This window comes from Manduca sexta, chromosome 18, assembly GCF_014839805.1.
Source record: "Manduca sexta isolate Smith_Timp_Sample1 chromosome 18, JHU_Msex_v1.0, whole genome shotgun sequence".
Taxonomy (NCBI): Eukaryota; Metazoa; Arthropoda; class Insecta; order Lepidoptera; family Sphingidae; genus Manduca; species Manduca sexta.
The window spans coordinates 12,514,472-12,538,067 of record NC_051132.1 but is presented as its reverse complement, the minus strand read 5'-3'; the positions used below and the strand labels follow the sequence as shown (position 1 = coordinate 12,538,067).

At 32.9% G+C, this 23,596-nt stretch overlaps 1 protein-coding gene across 5 annotated transcripts in view; it reads left to right on the top strand.

Moving 5' to 3' along the window:
• Positions 1 to 8,600: 8,600 nt before the first annotated feature.
• The window catches only part of LOC115440290 (homeotic protein distal-less), a 119,580-nt gene continuing 104,584 nt past the window's right edge, over positions 8,601 to 23,596 (top strand). For all 5 annotated transcript variants that reach the window (XM_037440153.1, XM_030164531.2, XM_030164532.2 and 2 more), the window contains exon 1: positions 8,601 to 9,160. The gene's annotated coding sequence lies outside the window, so the exon portion shown is untranslated. The remainder of the gene's footprint in view (positions 9,161 to 23,596) is intronic.

Here is a 23,596-nt window from a genome sequence, read left to right as displayed (position 1 = left end):
TTGTTAGCCCGGCAGGACTGGCTTATAGAAACGTCAGACTTTTGGGTGACTCCTTAAGACGCTCGCAACCATTGAAAATTAAGCGACCATGCTAAGGGCTACCCACTAACGAGGTTACGAACCTCGGCTGACATTCACTGGGGGAGAATGACACATCAACGATCATGGATGCGCGTAGTCGTAACAAACTAACAATCGAAACGGAAATCAGCTATGCACACTATAGCACAAGTGTACGCGCAACACACAGGTGCACTCTTGGTTCCATCACTCTCATAGTCCAGAGAGACGGCAATCAAACTTGACCGGTGAGAAATCAGGGGCAGGACCAACGGCTTTACGTGCTTTCCGAGGCACGGGGCTATCACACAGTTAACTTCCTGACTCGACAGTGACTGAATAATTTTTAAGTAAGAGAAACCTAGTGACAAATATTTAGGACTAACTAGGAATTCGAACCCAAGACCGCAGCTCGGTATTCGTACTCGTCACTTTTATATCAGTGTGTTGAGTGTAGTCTAAAGTAGACCCTTACCAAGATTGTCACCACGCGAGGGGCGTCCCACGCGTCCGCTGTGGGAAAGTTGTGGGGATACGACAAACATTATGCAATTACTACTATACAGCGGCGAGCGTCTGTGAAATGTTACTTTTCCTTACATACCGTGTAATTTTTCCCATAAAACAACACGGTGACTGTATTATTAATTTTAAGTAGTCCCTGTTGATCTTAAGATACACTTGAGACTTGCTATTATAATCTAGTATTGCTAATAGAGAGTTTTGAGTTAGACTGCTTTATGCTTATATGGCATAAAAGAAAGGGAGGCAATGTCGCAGATCAGTAGGGAGGTTATCAAAAAAAGAGCAGGTTTTATTTGGATAAGAATAAACTCGAACGGACAATGTGGCATGCTTTAGAGATCTATGGTAGGAAGCAAAAAAGTTTTAAACTCATGTTTATATATACTTATAGAATATTATAATTGAAGGATATCTATAAACAACAACAAGCTTTTAACGACAACTTAAGCTTTGTTTATTAAATAGTTTAATACGTTAAATGTCTACTTGAGATCCTCCTCAAAGGTGAGATTGATTTACCATATCTTGAGATACAATATCAAACAGAACCCTAGTAATGAGAGATAAAAATGTCATATAATTTTGATATTTTTAGAGTGGATAGTAGGTACAATTTTAAAGCTTCCTGCATACTTAACTCGATTTTGTACGAAGTATGTTACCTTTTTGCATAAGTAGGATCAAATAATAAACACCATTTATAGTTAACAATTTATTGAATTCACAATTGTATCATTGTATATTATATATTTATTGCGAACATATTCTTACCTTTCTAAATAAAACACTTATAATATACTGTTTCTAATGTATTTCAATCCTTATCAATTATTCTTGGTAATAAAAAAATATATTAGTAATTCAAATTTGTAATATAAATTTCCAATGTGCATGACAATATAAATTTCCGTTAAAAAATAAACTTTTATCACCTTTATTACAATTTGAATAATTATTTTCTATCTTACTTATTTATAATTAGGACAACTAGTAGTTGTTACAATATAACTAGCTCCAATAATATATAACAGTTATTTTTGACGTAAATACACAACATTGGAAGGTGTTACAGCATGCATCGAAAAAAATCTTATAATAATATGATAGGTTTCCTAAGCTTAATATTATCATACCAGAACTGAATAAACAATTTATAGAATATTTATAAAACGATTATGCTTATAATATAACTTATTCTATATTATTTTTAAACACTTGCAGTTCTCATTAGCGTAAATATTTACAAAGATTTTACAAGCATTTATCGAAATCATACAAATCGATTCCAAACATTTGCATAAACTATTGCTAATTATTACAGAATTAACAATAAGTACCGTAAACCCTTTTGTAAAAGCACACTTCACTTGAGAAAAAAAAAATTGCAAGGACCCCCAAGTAACAATAGGACAATGGAATAAAAAAAAATGGCAAAAGACCCGACTGATGCCGTCTGTCATTCGGGATCGTAAAAAATGACGTACGACATTAAATAGACGAATAAAGAGGCCGCGTTTGAATAGAGAACTATTTAACTTCGGGTATGTTCGGGCGGTTGCGCTGGCGCATGGCGCTTGGCTATAATTGGTTTTAATTATGTTCTAATTTCAATTTTTAAGCGGTTCTTAGCTTACACTTGTTTGACGGTAGTCCTTCACTTATAAGGGTTCTGATTCTAGCTTAAAGGATTTTGTTTGGTTATTATTCTTTAGGATCGATATTTGAGTACATAATTAGAGCCTTAAGGGTACATAACTTGCTTAGTTTTATTGAAGAAGATCGTAAATACATTTTCAGCCCGAGATCTTTCTATTTGGCACAAAACCTACTTAGAAGTGGCATGATTTATTAATAAATAATTTATTCGATAACATTATAAGATCTAAATGAAATGTAATTAACAAAAATATTTGTCATATATTTTAAATACTATACCAGCGATTAGTAATATATCAAATCTAATAAGTTTCTACGAGTGATCCCAGTGAGGGTGTATTACAAAAAACGTCCTAAGGTCTGTTTTACACCATTATTTAACGAGTGACATTTATAGTTAGTGTTCGGGCCCTTATTAGGCGTGAATATTCGACCACTTAACACGCTTTATGAGTTTGGCTTTGCTTTTTTGTTTTAATTGGGGTTTTATGTTAGAAATAATGATGTGCCAGATAGTTTAGAGGTAATGTGTTTTTGGTTTAGGCTGGGTTTGGATAATTGTAATAATGTTGGTTAAATAGTTTTTTTTTATATTCTGCATTCTAATTAATTATTTATTTATATTATTTAACTCCGCTAATTGTGTGCTTAAAATAATCAATGAATAACTAATATTTTCACAAAAACCTCAGTTATATTTTTCTGATATTTTGATTTTTATGTAATTTACTGCAAATATGACGTGTGCGTGAGTGTTTTTCTGACTGAAAGTATAATATTGCCGCTGCGACAAATACTTTTAGAGTAGTAGTGGTGGCATTAGGGCGCGTAAAATTTAAATTGCTTTTTATTGATATTATTACGTTCAAAACTCACACATATTTATGTTACATCTACAGTTCAAGTGACTTATTGTAAAGGGTTATTTTCAAGAAGAAAAGTATGTGGTGTCGTTTAGTAATGCAATTTCAAAATGACCATGTTTATACTTATCATATCACTGACCATGTTGGCAACTTACAATAACTTAAGGTTATAGCTTAAGGTCCATTTTTCATACATTTTGTTTCACCTTTAATCTGGGTAACTAAACAAGTATTGACAAGTAAAGAATTTAAATTCACGTCTAGTTAGTGATTAGTTCTCGCAGTTGAAAGAAAAATGTAAAAATAATTAATATGCATGGATATTTCGGCCTTTAATATTTAATACGACGAAATTTGGACGAAAAATGGACCTTAAGCTATAACCTTAAGCAAATTATATTCATATGAGAATACTTAGCAAATACATAGCTTTCGATTAAGTTATCTTAGTCTTATATTGAATGTTGCATTAAGTTATTTTGTGGTTTCATTCATCCTCACAAGTAATTATCGTGTACTTTTGCCGTTATTCAACACGATTCCCGGAAAACTAAAAAACAAAAATCAAAAAATCGTATTCCGAGTAAAACAAATAAACTGTAAACATATAAACCGCTTACTGACTATTAGAGTTTCTAGGAACGCGCGGGAATCAAACCCGTTGAAGGGAGCCCGCTGTTTATTGACCAATAAAACCGCTGCATCGCTATTACCGCTTATTACGTTATGAAGGAGCTCGTGGCGTTTGAGTGATGGCGTTTAATACATTGACGTTGATTCGAATCTCGGTTGGGGGAAAAATATCTTCTGTTTAGAGTATGGCAATAGCAGAGCCCAGTGGCGAAAGATAAAATATTCCGAAAAGGACACAACATATAGGTACTAATATGCATATGGTGTCTGCAAATCGTTCTAATGATAATTAGATGCTATAGAAAGGGAAGGCGACAGGAATTGAGTTATATTGACCGTTCGCCACACTAAAGGCATATTTGTCTACCAAATGTATGTGGGGTAGAACCACTGTCTAAAAAGAACGAGAAGGATTACTGTTGCATTATGTATGTAAGAAATTCGGAAGCGTAAATATTGCGTAAACAACCTTCCCTAATCACTGCTCCTTTATGGCCTATACAATTTTTATTGGAATTGTGCATTTTTGGTCGGAGGACATCATATTATCATCAGCAGCTTTGCTTATTTACGGAATTTAATTCAAATTATTTATTAAAAATTAGTCTTACGTAATCTTTGGATTTTACTCATGAGATTTTTTATTATAATAAACAATATATAATAATATCAGCCCTGTATTATATACTGTCCCACTACTGGACACGGGCCTCTACTACTGAGAGAGTTTAGGCCTTAGTCCACCACGCTGGCCTAGTGCGGGTTGATAGACTTCACATACCTTTGCACTTCTAATGCATTCTCGGGTATATACGGTTTTTTACGATGTTTTTACTTGCGTTAAAGAGAGCGATAATTGGAAAACAATACATTTTAAATTAAACAATTTTTTTTTACTGTAAGGCTTTACATAAAAAACAATTTCAATAATTCTATAAAAGTTCCCACCGCGTTATAACATTAAATAAAAATTTTGTTCCTAAATTATATTATATTTTCTTTATATTATTGCTTTAAGATTGTTAACTTTATTTCATATTTTAATAATTCTTTTCTCCAACATATCAATGCATGTCGTGGCAACTAAAGGTAATAAATACATTTAACATTCTGTTAGTGATTTTTAAGATATAATTGATTTAATGAATTACAACTGCTCGTGCTTAAAATAAATAAATAATAATAAATATTGGTAACATTCCGTTTGCACTAAATGAATCGGGTGGGTATTAAGAACTGCTTAGAACAATGAGAGGTTCCCTAGGGTTAAATTACGCTTCACAAGCCGATTATATAACTAGATGATTATTAGTAAGATTTCCCAATCCTAACAATAATTATCCTATGTCCACTCAGACATCTATTTCTTGTCCTTATTATTTATTAATTAACCAATAAATAGTTGTTATATACGCAGAATTTTATTTGCTTTTCGTTATAATTCTTGATATTTTAAATTTAAAATTTTCTGTAATTAATACAAGGAGAAACTCAGAAATTTGTACTTAAGTTTTTTTTATTAATGTAGAGATTGTTTATATAACTTGACTTTTTACTATCAATACTTTTGTTGTTACAAATTTGTAGAAATGATATTTATATTTTAAGAATTCGGATAAATGGCTTATAAAGGCTACATGGATCATTCCGAGTACTACATAATATTATTTATATAATAATAATATGGTTTCTGCAATAGTCCCTGCATCTTGCAAGCGCTGTTTTTGGCTGTATTTCCTCCATAAGTACAGACAAAGAGTGTACATGCAAAGTGTATAATCCCCAACTAGAGTAATGTATCTTAAAGGGGCCTCTACATGTTGGGTCCATGTCCCCACGCAAGCCTTCCAAAAGGACCGACCTTTATGCCGTGATTTCCCGCAGGAAAGATACAACATATGGTTGTCCATAATTTTCAGTACAGTACGCCTCCTACAATGTTGTACAACTGGGAGTTATTGGCTATTATTTGGTTATAAATGACGTCAAAATACTTTAATCCAATGAAGTTTAGTGTGTTTGACAAATGAGTTTTTGAGTATTCGATATTTAATCCCATTTAGATCACAAAAACGGGCAAAGAATAAATTCGCGTAAGAATTTTATAACTTTCACCTTTCACCACTGATGCGACCCTAGTATCTTTCCGGAATACTGGAAACCTTTGATGAGGGACAAGATGCAGGCCAATTCTAAGTGAAAACGGTAATAGAGACTTTCTCGCCCACAGCTACAACTCCTGTAAGCCAGGATCAGCAGTGGCACGCATTGTAATACCAAGCGGTGAATCTCGGCGAGACTCAGGGAACACTATTGTCGTTATCCAGCATCGAAATTAATCAAATACAAAGATAGGAAGGAGTTCGAAATTTATACATATTATAAAACAAAGTCTCTTTTTCTGTCTGTCTGTATGTTATCGATTTTCTCAAAATCTATAGAACGGATTTTTATGAAATTTGGTATAGAGATATTTAAGACCCTGGAAAGGTAATTAATAGGTTACTTTCTATCTCGGGAAAATATAACGCGGGACTTTAATCCCGGAAAACTCCTTCACGCGAGAGAAACCGTGAGCAAAAGCTAGTATTATATAAATGAAGGGTGAGTGAGTTCCTTCTTACTCCTTAACATGGAATCCTTAGCAATTTTTTAATAAAAATTTAAGAGTACAATCTTTTGAACGTCAATTCGCACTCTACTCCTATATGGACTGCGGATAGATAGAGCTTAGTTCTTACATACAGACAACACCTAGGATTTGTTTTATAATGTAAAATTTATTTTGATATTCTTTCCCCGCTGGGTCCAAGATACCACATACCGCGTTAGGCTCGCGTCTATCACATCATGGGACGCAATACACTTGCCAAAAATGAGTGTATTACATGCCCTACTGTTTCTTCGAGAATAAAAGTCGTGTTTGTAGTTTAAATATTGTTGATAATATGGGTATATATATTATCGCTGGCTCTGTATCACAAGGTTATATGTTATATTTGTTGTGCAAATTCAATTATATGTCTCATGATTCTAAATATTTTTCATTGAAAAATTTTAATAATCCCGTAATATATGTATAGGGGGAACCATGAATTATTGTCTTCTAATTTTGTAATAAAACTATTTTACTTTTATTTTTATTTTTTTCGCGGTTTTTATATTACTTATAATTTTCTCCCACGTTTCGAAGACTGTAGCCTTCATGGTCATGAGGAAACCGTGTCGTTGGTCATTAGAATCTTATATTAAAACTACATTAATACAAGAGAAATCAAATAATTGAAAGAAACAAACCAAAACCAAATAGAATCCAGCTCAACTTAATGCTACAACGTGAACTGAAGCGAATTTGAATTACATTGAATTTTACCTATTAATATATAAATAAATTGGTTTTTTTTTCTATATTGTCTTGTACACAGTTGTGTAATAATATAGTGACATATTTATTAATTAATGTTACATAAAAACATTTTGTTAATAATATGTACGAATATAACGTTTGGTTTCCATTTCAAATAAGTTAATCGTATAGGATTTCTTTATTTTATATTGACATTTTATGGAAACAATGGTTTTATCATATTTTTATTGACGAGAAATGATTTCATTAATATTTAAAACACGCACTTTTAACCATCAAACATTAAAGTAATTCATTATAAAAATGAAAGTACATAATTGATTATTTTGGGGAGTTGTACAATTATTTATTGTTTATTTCTTAATACAGCTGTATCATAGATTAATAATACGCTCTCAATATTATGTAAATTAATTTATATTATAATTAATATCAAATAAGATTACTAGCATAAGCTTTTAGGTGGTCGATCGTGAAAGTAAAATCTAAAATCTGAAAGACGCTGCATTCGCATTATATTGCGAACAACTGCAAGGACAAAACTAGATTCAATATTTTGAATAAGTTTATTCTTTTAATGATAATTCAAAGTAAATTAAAATGTGGAGGTATTTTTGGTACATAATAATATTAATTATTTATTTTGAAAGGGAATGATGTATTCTAGATACGTCTGTTAATAAAATTCATCACGCAATCTATCATTTGTATACATAACTATAATGATATTCATGACTCCTTCAGTGCTATATTTAAGAGAATATTTTTATGAAAAATGACTCTACATGTCATATACGTACCTTAGTTAATTATATTTATTATACAGCCGAAACCGGTTAAAACGACACGATGCTTTGCTAGTTGCCGATGTTAGTGTAACAATTTTGGAATACTTAATATTAGGATTAGACATATTATCTAGGTCTCTGCATATTTTACTCTCAAGTACCTTATCATTCCAACCCATTTCGACGATATAAGGTATTTACACATAAATTTACATACAGAAAAATCCAACAATCACACAGTCAAACCGACATACAAGTTCGTCGACCCCGTTGACACCGTCACCGAAAAAAAAAACATCGCACAATAAAAAAATCATTCTGCCTACGGGCCAAGCGGATTGATAGCAGAGCTGAGCACGAACGCCGTCGGAAAGGCGGGGCTTGTAACAGGTTACTAAAGCGCCGAGCGCCGCCAAAAAATACTAATAAAAAAATTAATGGTAACTGTGGCGCCGACGATCGATTCCCCGTGTGCCAACCGTACGCCGAACACGTACCGGCGCAAAAAAACATCAGCATCGCCGAGACCAATCCCGGCGCGGCCCCACCTTCCACCAGGGCCACCTTCAGGGAAGCCCCGCCTTGGCCGCATCACTAGCGCCGCGGAACCCATACAAGCGGCGCCCCCGGGAACTAATAAGAGCGAGACGCCAACACAACTGGGCCGATCGCTTTGCGGACAATTTCATCGCAACTGGTCATTAAGTGTTTAAATTCAACGGGAGTTGGTTGTGTCGGGTTTCCACTGTGGGGTACGCTATTAAAATATCCACAAACATTAACTTTAATTGGACAGAAATTTTGTGTTTGTGTGCGTCGGTGTGTAATTTTTTTTTTATCACGAAGCAAGGTTTTTTCGTCTTGACGCTCGTTCCTTTCGCGAGTGTATTGGATGTTCGGGAAAATCGGCGCGCGTTAAAATGACATTCGTAACGTGATTAGAAAATCGATTTAACAAAACAATCGATATCGGCACATGACACCACGTGCTCTGAACGTAATCGTTATGATTGCATCGTTAATTGCCAGTTGATATTTCTGTCCTGTTCTTTCTAATTGCTTTAATTTCGCCCCGCCTGAGTTGTGTCAAAAATCTAAGTGCATCGGAAAAGACAAAGTTCCTAAATCTAAAAGTACACTACGCGACTGTGAAAAGACCAGTGTATCGTATAAACTTTCAATCAAAGTGTGACGTTATAATTTTGTGGTGTTATATTTATTGTGAAGTGATGCTTTGTATGTCCGCTTGACTTTCAGCAGTAACCGTGAGTATTTATATCTATTTATTCATAGTCTTCTATTCTAAGTCTCTATGGTATATAGACAAAACGTTAGAATAAAAAAATAAAAATAATATAATGAAAAAAAAAATACTATTAGGTATAAAATTAATATCATATAATCTGTATGTAAAATCTTTTGTTTATTAGAACATAATGATGTTATTTTAGCTAATATTATAAAATATAATCATGTCATAATTTAAGGGCGGGATAGGTTGTAAAGAAACGTACATGTTCATAAAACCTCCAATGAAATTAGAAAAAAAAATCTAATAAATTAAAATCCAATATAACTTTAGGCCTAACAAGACGCTTATTGGAATCTTTGTTAATTAAAAAGGATTTAATAAAAATTCAACTTTTCTTATACATTTATACTGGCCAGCTGAATACTTATCTGTCATTTAAAACAGAAAAAAATATATCTGTAAGTGTGTTTTTTAAAGTGTCATCGTTTTTTTATTGAAATATCATATCGTTTTATTTGTCTGCATATGGGAACAATAAAGAAAAGACAAAAAAAAAACAAATGACACTGTTTATCACTTAATTAGATTTTTATACAATGAGACTAAATTTAGAGAAATACCGAAATAAATCTGCTAAAATTATTCGAAATTTTTATTTTGTAACAAAATTTTTGTATCTGTCCCAAAATTATTTAAAAAGTAAATTAACAAAATGTTAATGTTACTTACTTTAATTCTAATATACTTACTACATTTCAAATCACCTCTACCATTCGATTTGAATCAATCTATAAAGCCGGGAGCCTATTGATTCTAATGCAATGCTAAAAAAAGTAAAGTAAAAACCTAAAATATAAAATGACTATATTCGAATAAAAATAAGTACATAACAATATGCAAGTACTTTTTTGAACTATGTTGTTTCGAAATAAAACTATTTTTCAGATATTATCGCAGTTCTTTATATTATAATTTTCGCCCGGAATTTCGAGGACTTGCACGGGGCGGCCCCGAAAAGTGGTTTTATTTTGATGACTCACATTCGCGTAAACATAAGATATGACTATGTACCTAGTCTACAAATCGTGCTAAATATAAATTGACAACCAACAATATTATGGGAGAGTTCTCTAGTGAATTATTTCTTCGATATTGAGGACAAAATTAGTATTTCTAGGGACTAGCAACTGCTAGTCTGTCACCTGATCGGACACTGACTAAGAAAATAATATATATAAAGTGAGTGTGAGCCGGTAGGGGTTGGCAGCACCTTTGAATGTCAGATATCGGACATTCTTAGTTAATGGCAGGTCACAAATACCCTGAACCGGCGGGAATGTATAAGAAGGTTGATGAAAATGGAAGAGGCGTGATAAGTGTACCAGAATTGGGAAAAGCGGCAAATCACAGTCATTGCCTCTGCATAATAGTCGTGATATGTATGTATTTACTATCGAGCAACAGATATAGAGAGGCATGCGAAGTAGCCATCCTTGATAAGCTGTTAAAGATGGCGTGTTTGTAAGATAAGACCAAACTAGCAAATATTGAACACGACGGTATATTCTACTAATATTTCCAATGCGAAACGTCATGGAGGTGTTAAAATCTTTGTTGGAAGTTGATGCAAAATCTGTTAAACGGATTTGTATGCATTTTGATACACTTATAGATCATGTCTTGGTTCATCATATAAGATATTTTTTTATTTAAAACAGTTTACAGTGGGACTATTATTGGAAAAGTCTTCCTTAATTGCGTTGCTGCGGGCAAACTTAAGGCGATACCTCAAGGTCCATTTTCATACATTTTGTTTCACCTTTAATCTGGGTAACTAAACAAGTATTGGCAAGTAAAGAATTTAAATTCACGTCTAGTTAGTGATTAGTTCTCGTTAAATTTAATATGACGAAATTTTAAAGGCAGAAATATCCATGATTATTAATTATTTTTACGTTTTTCTTTCAACTGCGAGAACTAATTACTAACTAGACGTGAATTTAAATTCTTTACTTGCCAATACTTGTTTAGTTACCCAGATTAAAGGTGAAACAAAATGTATGAAAATGGACCTTGAGGTATCGCCTTAATATGTAATAGTAACAAATAAATAAGCTCAAGGAGTCGTTTGTAGATGTAGGCAGAGGTATAATTAGTATTGATTACGTATTGATTAAGTTTAGTTTAGCTACCCAGTGAACCTATCACAGTAATTGGCACAAATTCTAAAGCCAGCATACTCTTTTTCGTTCAGTCTGTATGAATCTAATAAAGCAGTCAACGTAACCCCGGCAACATCGGCGGCATTATATTTACTTAAAATATATTTTAATTATTCTTATGAAGTTATTGCCTCGGTGGCGTAGTTATGACGGTATCACTGCAGTGCTAAGTCTCGGATGCGATTTCCAAGTCGGGTAAAATGATATTAGGTTTTCTACTCAATATCAGTCCGGAGTCTGGAATTTGTACCAGATATCGGGATAAGCTCGCTCCAGATCACACGGCAGAAAATGGGCACGTCAGTTGCGCTTCTGCCTACCCCTTCGGAGATAAAAGGCATGAGTATGTGTGTGGGCAAATAACGTATATAAATTACATATAAAAATAAAATAGGTACGCATATTTTTAGTTACTTAAAATAGTCAAGTTATTAACAATTATTCACAGTCGGCTGTAAACCCAATAAAATTATGTTTAATGATAGGCAACTAATTTCGTCTCCCAAAAAACAGTAATCAATCATTAGGTAACTAAGTAGTGGTAACCAATGAGAATCTCGGCATCATAGGTGGTCTTAAGGGTCATGAATAGTGCAAATTCGATTTTATTACGTTTGCTTAAGGCGCAATAATATCGCAAATTCGACTTTTATAATTTCGCATTTGCTAGCCACTCCTTGGGAAAATTCTTTTTAGGAATACACGTCTCCTAGTGTAGTTTTCGAAATAAAATATACCGACATGTTAGTCAAGAATATATATAGTGTAATTTTCATCTAATTCAAGTAAACGATTTTTTCTTTTTATTTTTCTTAATAACATTAACAATAATGACATTTATAATTCAGAGTATAAGAATAAATTGTTTCATTATTCCGGGAAATCATACTTAATAATGCTTTCAAATGTCGACGAGATGGGCTGATGACCTAATGAAAGCCGCTGGAGATAGCTGGACGCGGGCCGCTTCTAATAGGTCGATCTGGAAATCTTTGGGGGAGGCCCATGTTCAGCAATGGAAATCCTGCGGCTGATGATGATGATGAATGCCTTCAAATTGGAACACAACAGCGGCACAATATTACGCAGCAGCAGAAGTAGGTGCAATGGGGATATGAAATGCTTTTAGCTGACAACATATTTTCGTGATATGATTTATGTTTTCCCGAATGTTAGGCATGGAAATAAAATAAATTTTCGGGTTTTATAGCGATTTATACGTCCGCCATATTTATCCTCCCCGTGATAAGGCTGCAGTTTTCGAAATATCGGGAGATAATTAAAATATAAAGAACCGCGGTAAAATCCGAAAAGTAGTTTTATTTTTATATTTTCGTGTTTCTCTTTTTTATATTTCGAACAGTTTTGAGAATTCTGAGCTTTAGTTAATCCGGACTTATAGCTTAGTTAATAACATTTTCAAATATTACACTGTCTAAATAAGCTATTCAAATGTTTGGCCTTAAATAAATATATAAATTTACTTTTTATACAGTCATCTATCTCTGTACACGATGTTTTTAAGAGGTATCAGTAGGTTTTTGATACTCGCGCCATTTATTTGCGTCTTCATTGCGTACATGTGTATGGGAAAGTAGATATTTCTCAACTGTACACTGTTTTAGTTGTATTAGAAGTGCGTTTTGAGCTTCTTTAAAAACATTATTCAAAGGCGATAGTCGATCTTTCTATATTTAACCAGTTACGCTATCTTTTAAAAACAGTGCCTTCTATAATGATGTTTTCTATATTATTTAATGCTTCATTAAACTTCTAAAAGATAGAGAAACCTCTACACCATCCTTTTCTGTGTTTATGAAACAGGCAAATTTCACCTTTGCATATATTTGAATATATGCGTCATTTTTGTCAACAAAATGTAACTACTGCACAAAATAACTTAACAACTCATATCTTAGTACATGCGCAGTGGAATACCAAACAATACTTTTTAATTCAAGGTGTTGGCTGGTGTTTCTACTGTTTATGGGCGGTCGTATCGCTTACCATCAGGCGAACGGAAAGCTCGTCTCATCATTCAATGCATAAAAAAAATTCGCAAATATATTGTAGGCGCTCTAAAACTACCTTCAGCATTTCTGTCTATAGTCATTAGAGACTTCCCGCCCTCACACCCACCACTACAACTCCTGTAAGTCAGGATCAGCAGTGGCACGCATTTTATGACACCGAGCAGTGAAGCTCGGCGAGTCTCAGGAAAACTAATATGTCATTATCCCGCAACGAAATTAATCAAATAGATGAGGAGGAGTTGGAAATATTAATTGTCCACTTCCCTCCACAGCAATCTCTAGTCATTAGTTAAATATCAACTGTTCAAATACTGATATCTCCAGTGTTTTACTTCTGGATTGATCTGCACATTTCCTTACAATGTGACGACACCTCCGACTTTCTTAAATCCGTCGCGGACACAGTTTCTGCCGGATGCAGTTGCATACGACTTAGTGCTCAGTTATCTAATTAATAGAGATTAAGAATACAGACAAGGATTGAAATATATTCGCTAATATAACGAAACACGGTGCGTTTTGTGTAATCATCAAAATAATATGAACACCCGTCGGATTACCGTTTTATTTATCTAAAGATTTATATTTCTGTTGCTAAAATGATGTATTTTTATTATAAGACTACTACGCTAAGCATTAAGCTATTGCGTTATGAAAACCAAATAAAATTCTGTACAAGTGGATAAGTCTTTCGTCAAGGAAAAATGCTAACTTATTCAGCAGAAGAAAGAAAACAGATTTATTTGTGACAGCTTACAACATAATATTTAATATCTCTCATGCCGTTTAAACTCAGTATTATAGGCAACTTTCAGGTACAAAGTTATACCTTTCTAGTTCAGCACATTGCTAGTTGCTATATATTATAACTGAGTAAAATACATAATACACAAATATGATTATCTATTGTAGCTTTTCTTTGCAGCTCCGCCCGCCTGAAATGTTTTTCGGGATAAAAAGTAACCTAAAGCATTCTGGAATAATGTAGCTCCCTATTCGTAAAAAAACAAATCAGAATGGGTTCAGTTTAGTGAGATTAGCGCGTTCAAACAAACAAACTCTGAAGCTTTATATTAGTATAAAATAGATTTGCTATCACAATAATATTTAAAGTAATTACATAAGAACTGAGAGAAATGTTACATTGCGTACAAATAGGTATTACTAATAGAAATGAAATTAATTTCCCTCTACGTTATTTTCCGTCTTTACCGTGATAAATTAAAAACGTCCGTATTAAGATAAACATAAACGCTAATATTGATTAATTTGTCTAACGTCATTAACTGAAGTCAGGTTGGACCATAAATAATGTTATAACTAAACTGACCTTTTAATACGAATGAACTTTGCTTACTCATTAATAAACTCAGATGCTCTGATTATAGGATTTGTTTTTCCTTATAGCTTGGTGATCTCCCTGTAATGTAAAGGGACACGGTGTAAATTTATTTTAATAATTTTAAAACTGGAATTATTTGTGCATAATTTTTACTATGCCAGAGGTGTATATACCTTAAAATGAAAGCTAGGAAGATCTCGCTTAAGAATTTAATAAACTAATTTTAAGTACCTATCTAATTGTTGGGTCTTAAATTTTGATAGTAATTTTAAATCATATTCTTTTGGGAAACCAAATTAAAACACAGTGTACGCGTAGTTTTTTCTATTTCCGTACGTTCCAATATAGGCCATGTTAAAGTCTATAATTTTATTTTTGAGAAAGCAAACTTAAAACGCAATAGTGTACGTGCACATTTTTTTTTTATTTTTATAAGTTCCCATATAATAATAAATAATAATATCAGCCCTGTATTATATACTTGCCCACTTCTGAGCACGGGCCTCCTCTACTACTGAGAGGGATTAGGCCTTAGTCCACCACGCTGGCCTAGTGCGGATTGGTAGACTTCACACAACTTCAAAATTCCTATAGAGAACTTCTCAGATGTGCAGGTTTCCTCACGATGTTTTCCTTCATCGTTAAAGCGAACGATAAATTCACAAAGAATACACACATGATTTTTTTTTTTTTTAGAAAGTCAGAGGTATGAGCCCTTGGGATTTGAACCTGCGAACATTCGTCTCGGCAGTCCGTTCCACACCCAACTAGGCTATCGCCGCTTCCCATAGTTCCCATAGTCTATATTAAATCCTATATAAAATTGTTTTTTATACTTGTGACTATAATATCTATATGCCAAGAGTTTCTGACTGTTGTTAATTACGATATCACTACCTTATTACGATAATTTTATGTTATTGTGTCAAATAAATATATTATTTAGTTTTGTACGCATTCAACAATGCCAAATAACTTTAAATTCTTTAATGACACTTGAAATAGACGTGTTATCTACATATTTTATACGTATTATATATCATGATTCAAAAATAAATGTTACTGATTAATAAGTTTGTCAAATCTACTCACTGTGCCGTAGTAAAAATTCTAGTAGTCCAATGCAACCAAAAATTACATCTGTAGCCCAAGCAGCCCGCAACACGGAAGTCCACAGATTTGTATTAGAATCCATCATATTCAATGATTGTTGGTCCAAGTGTCCGAGTCGATATACATGAATTTTTATATTCAGGATGTGGTTTTTATATTCAAGATCTACATTTTTATAGATGCAAATTGGAGCTCTAATGAATAGATCATACGGACATAAGAGAAATATTGAAATTACGAAACTCGTAATGTTTTAGCACCAATTTCAAATCGTTTGGATAGTCCGGCAGCTCACACACACATCACGCATTTATCCCCGAAGGGGTATGCAGAGGCACAAACAGGACACCTATTTTTTGCCAAGTGTGTTCCGTCCCATGATGTGTAGAAGACGAGCCTATCGACATATCGGGCACAAATTCCAGACTCTGGCCTGACACGGAACAGAAAAGCCCGAAATATCACTTTGGCTGACCCGAGATTCGAACCCAGGACCTCAGAGCGCTGCCGTATCGTATCCGGCAGCTCGAGAAAAACATAGATTTTTTACTTTTTCCTAGCTACTTTAGGTTCAATTTTATTTGCATTATAATACATTTTTATGGCTTCTAAATTTACATGAGTTATGCAAACAATAGTGACAAGGCATCGCATTCCGTTCTGCCTTTTCACGCGATGTTCGAAGCAATTGATAAACTACTGTTTCTTACAATAAAAATTTAGTTACTCTGGTTTATTAGGACGTGAATTCATTGTCATATACAAGCCTTTAACTATCAGAATTGAAATCTAGCCCAGGATACTTTAGACCTATCCTAATTAACCGTTACAGTACTATAACATAAATATAACAAGATATAATGAACCAAAAATATAATTTATGATATAAATACAAAATAAAACGTACCAAAGATCCCGCGATCACCAAATCTCGAACTCTCGGTCAAAGCCGACACGGCATCAATTTCCCGTGTAATCGTAAACATGAATTTTATTGTGGCAATTATTAAAAACATCGTTATAATACAAAAGAGCGTCAGTTCGAGTATCGATTCTTATTAAACATTCATATGTCGACACGATAACACTAATATGAATCTATCATTGTGAAGTAAATAGTAACATTAAATAGATAGGGACAATATTAAATTGTAGTGCCTTAAATTTTCTATCAGTAATATATTGGGCAGAATTGAATTAGGTGGTTGAGACGATTATGAAACTAATTGTTTATAAATAAAAAAAAAACAGAATAAATACATTGTATTTATCCAAGCATGGATTATTTATTAAGTTCAAATCTAAACAAATTACAAAACAAAGTCCCCAAAAGCTATGATTGATTTTCTCGAAACTACTAAACGGATTTTTGTACGGGTTTTACTAAAAGATAGTAAAATTCTTGAAGAAGGTTTAGGTTAATAGTATATTATGGTTTTATGTAAATTGACTGAAATATAACGATTATTGTTGAAGAGGTCGCATGGTTGGGAAGAATCTCGTGGGTCGGGATTTACGCGGGAAATACTTTGTGACACACTGATTTCCGACCGAGCGAAGCCGCGGGGTAGCTACTTTTATATAATTTAGCTTTTTTACAAGCCATTAAAAGAACATTATGTATTATAATAATTATGAGTGGATACCAATTTTGCCGATGGCAAGGTACCCCGTATTATGAAGAGTTTACGAAATAGCCCCTCAAGCGTATTGCTAAATGGAATTCGCATAGTTTTTCTGCCTTCAAATGCGTCGAGGAAACATAATACCGACAAAATCGTAACATAGAAACACAAACACATCAAAAGAAGTAAGCACATTGTTTAAAATATATGTGCATTAATGAGTCAGTCGCCTTTTTCACTAGCAAGATTACCTTGTCAGCATTATATAGATTAGGGACTAATAATCCACCATTGGATAAAAGCGACTAAATAAAAACTATAAAAAAAAACACAAAATATTATCGTTAGAATTGAACTTGACACTTCTGAGGCAATCGATTTACCAAATACAAAACCTACAAAATCATAACAGAAAAAAAAACATACAAAGTATTACCCTGAGAATCGAACACGGAACTTCCGAGATACCCCATTTACCAGACTCAGAACTATTACGTCTTAGATAAAAGTAATTCAAAAAGGTTTTCATATCAATCCAATCAATAACTACATTAGTTCAAAGATTATGTCAAACAGCGATCATTTATCATGATATAGGCGTGTCACTCGCCGGTAATTACTGACATATTGTCCTATTAATCTTCTATTTGTGGACATTATAGTAATTCGATTTGTACTTCTGTTCATACTTGAGTTATATTAAAAGTATTGGAAGTGGGAAAGAAATGATATTTTTTAAGTTTCTATAAAATTTAACTTTTTAAAAATAGGTCAAAAATTAAACCTTTAGCATGAAAAAACAAAGAAAAAAGGTTCCAAACAGAAATTAGTTTTTTTTAAATTCCCACAAATATTTTTTTTAGAATTGGTCATTATTTTATTAAGAGTGCGAATGATACTGACTACTTTGTAGTGTTTTGTAGGAACTTGAGAAAATTATCAAACAAGATAAGTTATTCGTTTTAATAATAACTAAAATCAGCGCTTTACCTATTGCGGATGGCTTTGATGCTTAAAATGAGGCTTCATTATTCTAGTAATAAAATCATTTTTCATCACTTATTCTTAGTTTGAAAATTAATATAAATCTAAATAATATTAAAAGGGTTTTTTCACTTCAATGTTTCAAATCGATAACACTAGTTCTTGAATGTGTCAATATTTGCAAATCCCAAAGGTTGTGTGAACATAGCGTGCCCTTCATAAACATTTGAGTCCAGACTTTTGCAATTCTAAAAGGATTAGTCACACATGAATAGTCGCAAAATGTTGCGATTAAAATACACGCGATAATGGCCTGGTAAAACAATTTAATCCATTGCCTTGGCATTTTGAATTTTGACATGTCTCTACATTTCTCAATTCATTGAGACGAGCCTCGGTTTGAGATCAGTTAATTGTAATGTATTGCGGGAAAGAAAATTTATTTAACTGTGCATTTTGTACGAATTTATCAAAAGCAGGTTTTTTTTATATATTTTTTCTTTTATTCTGTATGTAGTTGACCTATTTGGTGAGAAGAGAGCTAATAACGGATCTTACTAAAAGGAAACAGATTCGCAATTTGAACGTGTTTTATGTGACATTTGCAAACACTTTTATGTTACTTTACTAGTGCTTTAGGCAATATTTACATTTCATTTAAAAATATCAAAATTCGTGTCTTTAAGAATCTAATACCAATGCAATTGTATACAATTGTGATATAATTTGTAACATTTAGACATTAAAACATGTAAATAAACAATTTCCAAAATAAAATATCGGTTAAAAATAATATAATTAAATTTTTAATAGAAGTGAAAATAAAATAGAAAAAAACAATAGAAATTAATTTTCCGGGAGGCAACAATTTGCTACAACAGATGGCAACACCGCAACCCTATCTAATTGCATGAACACTCTCCTTGTACGGTTAATACGACAAAATGGCGGCGCGTTTGACAAATGATTAATGATTGTCCTGACGTAAATGTCACAGGGCCATGTTCTTACGGTTTAGCGCCAACTTTTATTCTGATCAAGATTGCTTTACTTGGGAGCGGATTCGCGGCTTCCACAGCTATGGAATCTTATCAAATGTGGTTCAACATGGCTGCTAGAAATACATTTTGAATTTTAAAAGTAGAATAAACTTGAAAATGTAATGTAAATAAATGTTTTGAGAGTGTAAGCTTGTATATAGGGTCATTACTGAATGAAACCACATACTTATTTTGAAAATAACATTTTACGATAGTTTACTCGAATCGCAGATGTAAAATAAAGAAGTGTAAGTTTCGAACAAAATTAATTTCAATAAAAAATAATTTTAATTTTTCGCTCTTAATATCACTAATACTTTAAGAAAATTCATCGCAGGAACATCACACTTTCAGTCAGAAATACGCTCACGCACACGCCGTATTTGCACTAAACTACAAAATGATCAATAAACTTAAAAATAAAACTTGGATTATTGGTGAAAATATTCGTTATTTATGAATGATTTTTGACACAATCTTAGCAGAGCTAAAGACGAGTTTCTAGTTTCATTTATTAACGCAATGTCAAAATAAGTATATAGAATATTTATATATATAAAAATGAATCCCTGTTTCCCTTGGTCACGCCATCACGCGTGAACGGCTGGACCGATTTCACTTTTTTTTGTGTTTTTTATTATCAGGAGAAGGTTCTTATGAAAGAAAAAAATTAAAAAATTGCGCGGAAAATTAGAAAAATTAAGAAAACTTAACTAAAATATTAATTTTATATAACTGTCAATTGTTTGAAATAACTGTCAGCGATCGACAGAATGCGCGCTGCAAATTCATAGTTTCGACGGGATAACGTCTGTCGGGTCAACTAGTTCTTTGTAATACAACGGGAATCAAGTTCAATTACAAACGCAAATTAGTTATCACAACAACCATTTCTGTTATTTCACTAATCACGCATATGATGATATGTTACTCAAAATCAAAGCAATCGCACAAACCTGTCAGTTAGTACAAGAATTCGATGACGAAACACAATACACGAATCCAACAGTAGAACGCAATAATTGCAACGAAACACTAGGTTTTTTGTTTGTCTGTCTGTACGCTATCTCACGCTAATCTGCCAGCACGGCATACAACTTGATGCCAATCGCTTTTTCTATTGTGTAGTCAAGATTATCTAAATTTTTACTTTAAATATCACTTTTTAAACTAGTGACTTTTCTTTGTTGCGTTTTCTTTTGTTTTGGGGTCACGTAAATTATTTATATGCTAGGTTGATCATGTATAGTGCAGGAACTGCAGGATTGCTATGTAAGCAGTGATCGCAATGTAACGGTGCCTTGCGACACAACTTCTTATCGATTTTTTCGAGGTAAATTTGTTTAAATTTCACTCTTAATTTTTAGAAGATCTTTATGCTCACCTGGACTGAGGAGTATTTCGTCCTCAACGAAAAGTAAACGTTTAAATAACAATGGTAATACACCGATAGGAATAGTTACCATACAAGCTATTTTTTCTAATAATCTATGAGACCATGAACTCTGAATTATGTGTAAAAACATCACGCCTTCCACTGATTAGACGTAAGCAGTGATGTATCATACGCGTATTTTGCCAACAATACTACTATACTAATGTTATTACTGTTTGAATGATTATCTTTACGATGTTAATGTATTCTGTCTTCTCTAGAATATTAAATTGTTGTATGCTATTATAGCGGGTCATAGCTGTACTGTAATATAAATGTATAACACCTTAATCGTACCTGTGTACCACAATAAATAAAGTTTGAATTTTAATACATTTCACGTAACACGGATGATCCTATTTCTACATAACAGACATAATTCCAGACTCCAGTCTGATACTGTGTGTCAGAACCTATACACGAAATAATTTAATTCACTGCTCCGAAATATACGTCAGTAATATATGAACAATTCTTTAGCATTTAGAACGCGTAATAAAAAAAACAACAGCGAAGAGACTTTTTCTTATGCGAAGTTTATTTTATATCGCCATTTTTGTTATTCCGTATATGTATTGTATGTCATTGACTTAGTAATAGGTTAACAATGAATAAACGGGAAAAAAAATCAATTCCAATATGTATATCTATATAATACAGTATATTTATATATTACACGGCTGACATTTTTATTATTTATTATATGTATATCGTCTCTAAATGAACCAGCTATCATATTCGAACGTTCCATTGGTCAAGCGACGATCAAGTGATGTATTCCTCAAGGGTTTCCACTTGACTTAATGATTATCATTGACAAGTTTAACGGACTCTCGCGTAGAAGGACCCGCCTTTCCTCTATATATGGTCAAACCTTCCGGGAATTGAACATATATAAACATGTCTTGGGCAATTGACGCCTACCTTACCCTGTAATGGACTTAGTTTAGGACTCCTTGTTACCGATGTCTGAAAAATATCAAATTGGAATTAAAAAGAAATTGTTTAAGAATATTTGATGTAGTTTTTTATTAATGAAACAAAGCGTCACGCCTTAGGCGTAGGCAGAGGTGTAATGCCACATTTAGCCATCTTTTTGATCCCTATATGGAGGCATATCTATTGGCATAATACTAGACACAATTGGACACGATTCCCTCACACTTTACTATCAATATTCATTAGACTGTAAGGCACACATCATAAATAGTCCATTCTCAATGTCTATGATATATTTCTTGTAGCCTAAAGCAGTCAATAATAGTCTAACTTGAATTTGATTACTATTTGAACGACAACCTTGTTATATTAATTAGTCTTATCCCGTATCGCTGTATATAATCTTAATAATATTATACCAAAAACCGGGAACATGATAATAACAAAAAAACTTAAAACAGTAGCATAGGCATATTTTTTAAAATGACAGCTGCATTTCTTTACACGCGTGCCGAGCGAAAAAAAACGCACGTACTTATAATTGGCAATGCATAATGATGTAATCGATATACGAACTCTAATAGAAGACAAATTATTAATCCATGTTCGATTGCAGGCGTATTGGTCGTGAAAATGTATTTTTATGCAGCTAAGGTGTTATCAGATATGTTCATGCTGCGTTTAAAGCAAGCTTCTTTTATTGGCAAGCAAAGAGCAGAGGACCCGCCTGATAAATTTCCCTGGCACCTGCATTAGGGGTAGATAATGCATCCATCTCAAAAAATCTCTTTTAAAATTGTTCGATTATAATTATTATAGTCGATGTTTCATGAAAATTAATTATATAATTGATTACTCCATTACAACTTTTATTAAAAAAATACTGTCTGTTTTTAAAATTTATAACAAAACCGTTTACAGAAATAACTACGGCTAAAAATGAATTAACTCACCTTCACAGAATTAATGTTATTCTTTTTTTAATTATAATACCACTCTCTTGTTTAATTCCAGACTGATGTACAGCGTCATCTCAATAAAAATGTCTAGCAATAAATATAATGCCCTAGTGCTCTACAAATAAACACTAAATTTATTCGAACATGCATTAATGTCCGTGTTGCTGTTTTACAATTTCGCGACACGAAACCATAAAATTAAATGCATTTCTCATTTTATCGCGTGCATTATAATAATTGAATTAAAAGACAATGGATGCGAAATGTTGGGATTAAAATTAATTGTGAAAATGCACGCGAAAATATCGAACGCGTATGGTTTTCGCATTTCGGTGTGTTGCGTCATATTTGATCTATTAGGTAATTTATTTTTACTTCATTTAAGCTGTGTCTTATAATTATAATCACGTTGAAATGCCGGAATAACAGTAATTCTGTGCACTTTCCCGCGTTAAAATTTAGTCAGGTAACGGAACTATTGATGGCCCACTTAATTTTGAAAGAGGAATCACTTTTGATTAAGTCGCAACATTTATAAAATTGTATAATAAAATAACTAACAAAAATATCAGTTTCTTTTTGCATTACAACAACGAAAAGACCAGGTATGGTGAGCTATGTTATGAACCGGGCTATCTTGGGTTGCACTAACTTATACCCACGTTAATCTAGGACACGGCCTATCCCTCTAGCCTATGCAAATCCATTAGTAATTCTCGGGCAAGCGTATTCTAGACACAAATATTTTAGGGACTAC